The sequence below is a fragment of the Arachis duranensis genome, chromosome 9 (assembly GCF_000817695.3).
Source record: "Arachis duranensis cultivar V14167 chromosome 9, aradu.V14167.gnm2.J7QH, whole genome shotgun sequence".
NCBI lineage: Eukaryota > Viridiplantae > Streptophyta > Magnoliopsida > Fabales > Fabaceae > Arachis > Arachis duranensis.
This window is the reverse complement of record NC_029780.3, coordinates 119,420,557-119,429,989: the sequence shown is the minus strand read 5'-3', so window position 1 is coordinate 119,429,989 and position 9,433 is coordinate 119,420,557.

Here is a 9,433-nt window from a genome sequence, read left to right as displayed (position 1 = left end):
TATCCAAGAAATAAGAAATGTGTTGCATCTTTTCCCTTCCTCAAATTCTGGACTATCTTTCTCAGATTTTCTAATTGTTCCATTTATGAACTTCAGTTTATTTTTGGATTTCAGTGCTAAAAGCATAGAACGACTCCAACTACCATAATTGCTAGGAGTGAGAATTTCTGGTGTAATTGGAGTACCTGGATTCTCACTAGGGTGAATGATGTATGGACTTATAGGGTCTTGCATTGGATTCACATTATTCTTCGCAATTTGTGATTGCAAGTTCGTGAGCTAGTTTAGTACTTTAGTAGGCTTGCTAATGCATTTACATCCATTTGCATCACGTTGTTCTGGTTGTGTGAGCGGTCACCTAAGGACATTGTTGATTATCAATGAATCTTGAAGTGAAGATTCCAATCTTTCTCTCTCAATTTCATTGATTGGAACACTCACTTTCACCAATTGAGTTTATCGAAGTGAATCAGTTTTATCAAACTCTGTTGTTTGAGTTAAAAAAAAAAGTAGAATTTGATAGAGGGTTGAAGAATCTGATTTGAATTAAGGTCAAAGCTCGTAGAAATTGTGAGAAAAATTGGATATGGTTGTTTGCTCTCTACATTTACTGCACCATGTAAAAAATTATGATCTGAGCAAAGATGAATCAAGAATAGTGGAGTGAAGAACAAAGTTTAGAGAGAAGAGAAGTTAAATGAATTTCTCCTTTCACAAAATTGAGAAAAAAGGAAAAACTGAAAACAATAAAGTTAGTCAAAAGAGAGTTACTCAGATAAAGACGCTAAAAACATCTTTTTATAAAGATATTTTTTAATAATTAAAATTTAACACATATAATCGATTAAATCATGTTATTTTTGTCAAAATTAGGCTAGACAAATTGATTTGACTGAAAAATGGTGAATCAAATCTTGAACTGGTCTAAATTAATATTATCTTTTATAGAAAATAACTACAATACCCTATTATAGAAGATGACTAAAATACTTCTATTATATATATTAATTTTGAGAATACTAAATTTTAGTCCTTTATATTTCTATCGTAGGGTTAGGATTTAAAATTTTTAAAATTAATATGTATGTATAATAAGAGTATTTTAATCATTCTCTATAATAAGAGTATTATAGTCATTTTTTATAACAAAAATAATATTAATTTAGACCAATTTAAGATTTGATTTACCATTTTTCGGTTAAATCAATTTGTCTAGCCTAATTTTGACAAAAATAACATAATTTAATCGATTATATATGTTAAATTTTAATTATTAAAAAACATCTTAAAAAAAACATTTTATGCATTTTTATCTGAATGTCCTTTAATCAAAAGGATAAGTTTTTGACTCAAAACCGTACTACAAATACTTCTAGCTGAGATTAATGATTAAAATAACTGAAAAATGTTATAAAATAATAAAACATTAATATTTTTGAATTACCTGAAATTCTTCCGTTAAAGAGTGATTACCGTTTAGCTTATATATGTAATATGGACAAACGTCCATTATGTTAATTCAATTAATTTCATTTGGAAATCTAATACATCAAAACTATGTCTGTGGAATTCTATAATCAAGACCCATTGCGGCAATTTAATAATTTGGGTGAGAGAACAACCAGCTTACTCCATAATATACACTGATATGACTCATAGACATACTAAGAAAATATGAGGGGTAAATTCTAAGAATATTTTTGAATGAAGAATAAAATTGATGGGGAAAATAAAACTAAAGAAGTTTGGCTATTTGATACTCTATATTCTTTACTTGGATTGCGATATAGACTTTGCGTCAAAGGTAAGTTATCACTTTTTATTTTTGATATTAGGTGGGTACTAGTATGTTTTTAAATTATAAATAATTAGAATGCTAATATCAAATATGATATCGTTTAATTTAGGTCGTTAGGATAAAAAAAAATTAGATCCTCTAATTTTTAGAAGGTACAAAAATTAGATTAATTTTTTAAATACAAAAATTAGATTTTCTGATTTTTATTTCAAAAAAATTTAAAAAGTTAAGATATAAAATTAGATTCTTTATTTTATATTTTTTACAATTTTAAAAAATACTAAAATTTATAATATTTGAATATATTATTCATCTTATCTCCATATATAGACAAAAAGAATTAGCCGTAAGTTACCCGATAACTTTTTCCTAATATTCTAATAATACTAATATGTTTAATATGTTGCTATTCAGCGCAACGTCCTAATAATCATTCAACATTACATGCATATATACATGATAGAACAATAAAAATAAGATAATAATCAATCAAGAAAAATATCCTTTGTATGTGTATTTTTAAATTTTAAAGGTGTGATTTTAAATTTTTCTATATGTGAACTTTTTATTAGCTAATTAGTTTAGATACTAAAATGTAAAATTTTTAGCAAAAAATAATAACTACTTATTACTTAATAATAATTTGACCTTGTCCTTAATTAGACTAAATAAATTCAAATCTTTTCGCAAACTAATTGAAAGTGAGATAGATATAACAGAAGTGACAAGTCAACAATGCAATAACTATGCTTGTCCCTCAAGATTGAAACACTCAATCAGAAAAAGAATTAAACCTACAGAATTAGAAAAAGAAGAAAATAAAAAACAAAGTCATGTTTAGGGTTGTATATGGATCAGATAATATTCGCATATCTACAGTAATTATCCACGTTCAATTTGAATTTTGTGAATATTATCCGATCTGCAAAGCCATTAGATCGGATCGGATCTAATCCGCACTATAGTAGAATTGGATTGCGGATTTGACAGTAATATCCGCGGATTCGATCTGCAAATTCGCATATCCGCATATCACATATAAATAGCATAGTTTAAAAAAATAAACTCTAATGTGATATGAATTTTAGTGTATTATTTTATGAATTTTATGATATCTTATTTTTTATTTTTTATGTTATACTTCGACTTAGAATAATTAAACTTAAATCTTGTGTTATTTTTTTTTTTTTGTTATTCAATAGAACTTTTATTGATAATATTTTAGAATTAAATATACTTAAACAGGTAAAAAATGAATTTTTTCTGTAAAAACAGCCAAATAGAATTTAAAAATATTTTTTTTATAATTATGCAGATATACCCGATATCCGATTTAGCCTAAAAATTTATAGATATCGTATCTGATCTGATCCGATAAATGCAGTGTAAATCGAATAAAATTTTTTGTTATATTCGATTCGATCCGATCCGTATACAACCCTATATGTTTGGTGGGTTTAACGCAGGCAAAATAGAACAACAAATTATCGGAAGAAGCCCAAATAATATTGTGGAATCTCATCACCTAGTAGTGTTTTACTAAGTCCCATACACATGAATTATCCTCCACCTGAATGAAAATTTCAAATTCCACTTACCACATACATCACAATCATCATAAAGGGTGATTATAAAGTCCTACACTACACTATGGATAATCATAGCATTTAATTTGTTTATACCTGATGATGAATCTAGATATTTGTTGGAAGAGAAAGTATGGCGAACATCACAAGGACCAAACAATATAAACAACCACCTAAAAAATTAATTAATTTTAAATTAATTATTAAAATTAAATTTTTAATTAATTAAAATAATTAAATTTTAAATTTAAATTATTAAGATTAGGCAACGTAACCTCCTCTCAACACATCGTTATATTAAAATATAATTAGTATCAATTAAGATCAAATAGTATTATTTAGCATATCTGAATAATGCTAATTATATTTTAACACGTTACATACACCACGTTCTCATTTCATCTCATCGCGTCAACCCTCCTCCCCCTCCACCACTCAGACTGCCGCCCAGACCGACGCTCCTCTCCCTCTGCAATGTTTCCTTGCCGCTGGTTGAAGATGTCTCGTGTTCTCTCTTCATCACGTCAACATTGCAAGAAGCAAGTGTGCAAGTGAGGCGATTGCGCTGCATTCCCATTGAGCCGTTGCTACTATGTCGCCCACCCTCTCTCGTGGAGTTGCTGCTGTTGCGACACACAACCTCGGTGGTTTTGTCCCGCAACGCGCCACTGCCGAAGAGTTGCTACTATTGCGACGTGCGACCTTCGTGGCTTCGTCCCGCGATGCGCCACCGCGAGTCGCCCACTATCCACAAAATGCTGTCAAAGACGTCGTCGTTGACCACCGTGCGATTCTTCTTGGATGATGATTCTTTTTCTTCTTGGACGATTCTTTTAACTAGTTTTGATTTTTTTTATTTTGAATGATTCTTTTTACTACTTTTGGGTAATTTTTTCTATATTTTGGATTTTTTTTTTCTTCATTTCGGAGGATTGATTTTTTGGGTTAACCACAAAAAATACTCCCGAATTATTCAAACGCTGACAAAGATGTATCCTTATTTTACTATCGACAAAAATGCTTTTAAATAATTTAAAAACGCGACAAAAATGTCCGACAGTAAATATATATTTTCAAAAAATGCCTTAGAGATTGAATTTCGATGTGATTTTTTTCAAGTATAATTAAAAAAATGAGATATTATTATTTTTAAAAATTGGTGATTTTTTTCTAAGTATATATTGTTTTGTGATTTTTTAAAAATTATTATTAGTTAACAAAAAAATTACGAAAAACATATATATTTAACGAAAAATTACCAAATTTTAAGGACAATAATTTCTCATTTTTTTTAAATATGCTTACAAAAAATTGTATCAAAATTCAATCTCTAATGTATTTTTTGAGAAATACATATTTAATGTTAGATAATCTTGCAAAAAAACTAACATTAAATATGTATTTCTCAAAAAATACATTAGAGATTAAATTTAGATGTGATTTTTGCATGCATGATTAGAAAAATGATGTATTATTATTCTTAAAATTTGGTGATTTTTTATTAAGTATACATTGTTTTGTGATTTTTTAAAAGTATTATTGGTTGTTAACAAAAAATTATAAAAAAGTATATACTTAACGAAAAATCACCAAATTTTAAGTATAATAATATCTTATTTTTATAATCATGCTTGCAAAAAATTGTATCAAAATTCAATCTCTAAGATATTTTTTGAAAACATATATTTACTGTTGGTATTTTTGTTGTGTTTTTAAATTATTTGAAGACATTTTTATGGATAATAAAATTCGAGTAAATTTTTGTCGACATTTAAATAATTCGGTAGTATTTTTGATAGTTAACTCTTATTTTTTGAATGACTTTTTTTCTATATTTTAGATGTTTATTATTTTGACTTTTGAGTTTGGTTTTTTTTAATAATCTTAGATATTCTTTTTCTTAGTTTTTTTATGTTGTTTTTTCAATATTTTTTGAATGGCTTGTTTTGTTAAGTTTTAAAATTTTTTAAATTATCTAAGATCTCTTTTTTATTAAATTTTGGATGTTTGTTTTTATTATGTTTTAGATGTTTTGATATTTTTAAAATAATTTTAAATATTTTTTAAATTTTAGATGTTTCTTTTCCATCACGAGTGGAAGAGCCACAGTAATAAAAAACGATGCACATTGCGACGGAAGACTCAGGAGTGGTCGGGGAGAATATGGACCAAGGGATTAGGATTTGTGATGTGGATGTAAAGAAGAATTAAGGTTTGTGTAGTAATTAAATGGTGAAAGATAAAAGGTTAATTAGGATAAGAGGAAGTAAATGAATGAGAAATTTTTTTTTATGTTTAGTGGATCTTAGAGTAGAGCCTAATAGAGACGTTGTTTTGTGTTATTCGCACTCGGTTGTTTGCCGGAAGTGGATCCTCTCCAGTGAAAAAAAAATTGGATGGTATTCAGTGTTCAATCTAACCATTCATTGTGCTCTCTCTCTTATTTATTTCTGGTCTCACTCATAGAATCAAAGGTGATAGATCACACTGGATTCTATCAATTGTTAAAAAAACTGGAGAGGATCTTTTTCCGTTGTTTGCCTAACAAAATTGTTGTTAGGATTATTGGAATAAAAAGCTTAGAAATTAATTAAATATAGAAATAAACGAAATGAAATGTTATTATTTTTATATAATTTATTTAATATTTTTTTAATTTTATCTATAAAATATATGGTAAGAGATTATATTTTATTCTCACAAATAAAAAATTAAGACAATCCAATTTCGTAATCCACTCCATCAGCAAGAAACTTTGTTTGAATTGTGTGCTATCTGCCTTTTTTTTACGATGATGATTAGGATTATTATTATTGTTGTTAATTAGTGCTGCGATAAAAACGTACCTATAATCAACAACATCAACATCCTGAAGAATATATGAAGATTTCGGATAACTTTATTTTGAATTTTTATATTTTTCCAATAACGCATATTGTGCTCCTTTTCGTCGCATTGGAAATTTTCGATGCGTTACCGTGCGTATATTAGATTATTAGTTATATAAAATAAAAATATTATTTACATATTAAAATTAATTATTATATATTTGTATATAAATATGTGTATAGTTTAATTTATTTTTAATATATATTTTATATTTTAATAATTAATTTTAATGATTAATTTTTAGTATATACCTGAAATAGTTGTATATTAACTAGCCTTTTTTCATCTTTAATTTATTGGTCAACTTATAAAAATGACTGTTTTAATATTTCTTTTAATAAAAAGAAAAATATCATATATACGAAGAAGATTTTAAGAAAAACGAAAAGGAGTTAGGCAGTTAGCAAAAGAAATAGTTATAAGAACAAAAAGATTTTCATAATGAGGAAAAAAAGGTAAAGTGGTAACAAATTTGGATACCAAATGTTATTCCCATTATGAGTGTATGGTGTTGAGTTATTAAGCTATCCACATCTTATATCGGTTTGATTAGACTATCAATTAAATGCAGGTGATAGGAGTTGAATTAGCAATTCCAATCCTTTTTTTAATCAAACTTATTGGTTATAAGTCATTTCATTAATAGTTTTTCATTATTAATTATTATTTCTAGTGTGTAATTAGTGTAACGAGTTATCCAATAGTAGTGATAACGCTATATCATGGCTTAGATTAAATAAATAGAATATGTATATATATAATTTTAAATTTTTCAATGACAACCGTGCTTTGATATTTTCGAATTTAATTTCTAGTTAAGGTGGCATTATTTATGTAAATACGCGCAGATTTTTTTAATAATGATACCTTCAATAATGTTTTGTTATACATGAAAAAATGCAAGTATATTTATTATTTAGAAAAACACTACATCTATGTAATTTTTTTATTTAAGCTATTCAAATAACTTCCTCCACACGCACGTTCCCTTCTTTCTGAGTCTTTTGTTATACACGCGCCTCATATAACGTAAACCTTTTGTTGCGTGATAAACCTTTCTCAATGTAAATCTTTTTTTTCTCGCATTTTCGTTCTTTTTCTTTCTTCTTCTTCTTCTTCTTTTTCTTCTTCTTCTTTAACCTAATAAGCTTCGTTGTTCTTCTCTGTTCGAGTTATCTTCTTCTTCGCCGTTCTTCTTCTTCTTCAATTTACATTTCTGAATGGAATCAATGAATGATTCAACTTCAAATCAGTTAAATGATAAAGATCTGGTTTATTCTTTTGAAACGAATGATGCTAATGAGGTTTGAATTGTTCAATTTTGAATCGAATTGAATGGAATGCAATTGTGAATTTTATTTGAATTGGATTCAATGGACGTAATAATTGAATTGAATTTTATTTTAGGTATTTTTGACTCTGAATTGAATTGAATTGATAATATCTAAATTATAGACAGAGGTGTTTCAAATTTTCTTTTGTATAATGCATTATGTTTCGTTCAGTAAGTACTATACAATTCTTTCACTGTGAGTAACTGTTCGGTTCGGTAAGCATAAAGGAGTTTGAATTTGTTTTAATACACTGGATTATGTTTTATTCACTCAGTACTCGTTCACTCAGTACCATAGAGTTATTTCACCATGAGTACGTGTTCGGTTCGGTATGCAGAAAGGAGTTTGTATAAAAGATTAGAGGAATATATAATGTATTATGTTTTATTCACTCAGTACTAAATAATTATTTTACCGTAATGACGTTTTCGTTTCACTATGCAAACCAGATGTGTTGTGGATAAAAAATTTGTTCCAAAGGTGGGGATGATTTTCAAGACACTAGAAGAAGCTCGAAAGTTCTACAAACATTATTCGAAACTTGCTGGTTTTTCTACCAAAATAAGGAACACGACTCGGGATAGAGACAAGATTAAGAATCAACTAATCGTATGCACCGGAGAGGGGAGGTGGAAATCCAAGATATCTCCAACTTTGAAGACAAATCCTTCAGCCGGGTTGAACTATCCAGCTAAGATTTACGTACCATAATGAAGGATGTTAGTCTTTGGACAATTTTCAAAGTTGTTTTGAATCACTCACATCCTTGCTTTCCAAATCGGGCAGAGATGCTCAAACAACACAAGGATTAGCATGTTTGTGCGTCGCACCATAGAAACCAACGAGGAAGCTGGAATTAGACCGAGCAAAACTTACCAATCATTTGTGGCAGCAACTGGCAGCCACCGTGAACTAAGTTTTATAGAAAAAGACGTGAAAAATTACATCACAAGGAAAGTACGGAATATTTCTGAAGAAGACGATGCCAAAAAATTTGGGAAGTACCTACGAAGAATGAAAGATAAGAACCAAAATTTCTCCCTTGAGCTCAACCTTGAAGGCAATCACTTCATTAAACATGCATTATGGGCCGATGCAAGAAGCCGGGCCGCATTTGAGTATTTTGGAGACGTGGTTTCATTCGACACCACCTATAACACAACTAGGTATTCGGTTCAGTCACATATATTTTCCTGTTCAGTGCATGTACAACTTTCGGTTCATCACGTTCTGGGTGTACTTATTTATGCAGGTACAATTTGGTTTTAGGTTCTTCTGTGGGCGTGAATCACCACGGCCAGTCGACACTTCTCAGATGTGCGCTGATGAAAAATGAGGACATCTAATCACTCAAATGGCTATTTGAGTGTTGGCTATGTTGCATGGGAGGGAAGGCACCAAAAGGCATTCTTACTTATCAATGCGCATCGATTCAAAGGGCAATTGAGTTGTGCATGCCAACAACAATTCACCGGTGGTGCATCTGGCACATCATGAAGAAGATTCCAAACAAACTTAACGGCTACAAGGGACACGAAGAAATTGAACAAGAGATGAGCCATGTTGTTTGGAACTTGTACACAAAAGATGCATTTGACAGAAACTGGAACGATTTCCTCACAATGTACGGCCACGGAGGCAACAAGTGGTTCTCAGGTAACCGATGTTTTAATTTGAATTATTTTCATGTCGTTAAAACATGCACAAATTTTGGTTCAATGGTGCTTATGTTTTTGGTTCATGCTGTAGAGCTGTACGAGGATCGGCATATATGGATTCCAGTTTACCTAGATCACCACTTCTGGGACGGAATGAGAAGCACACAA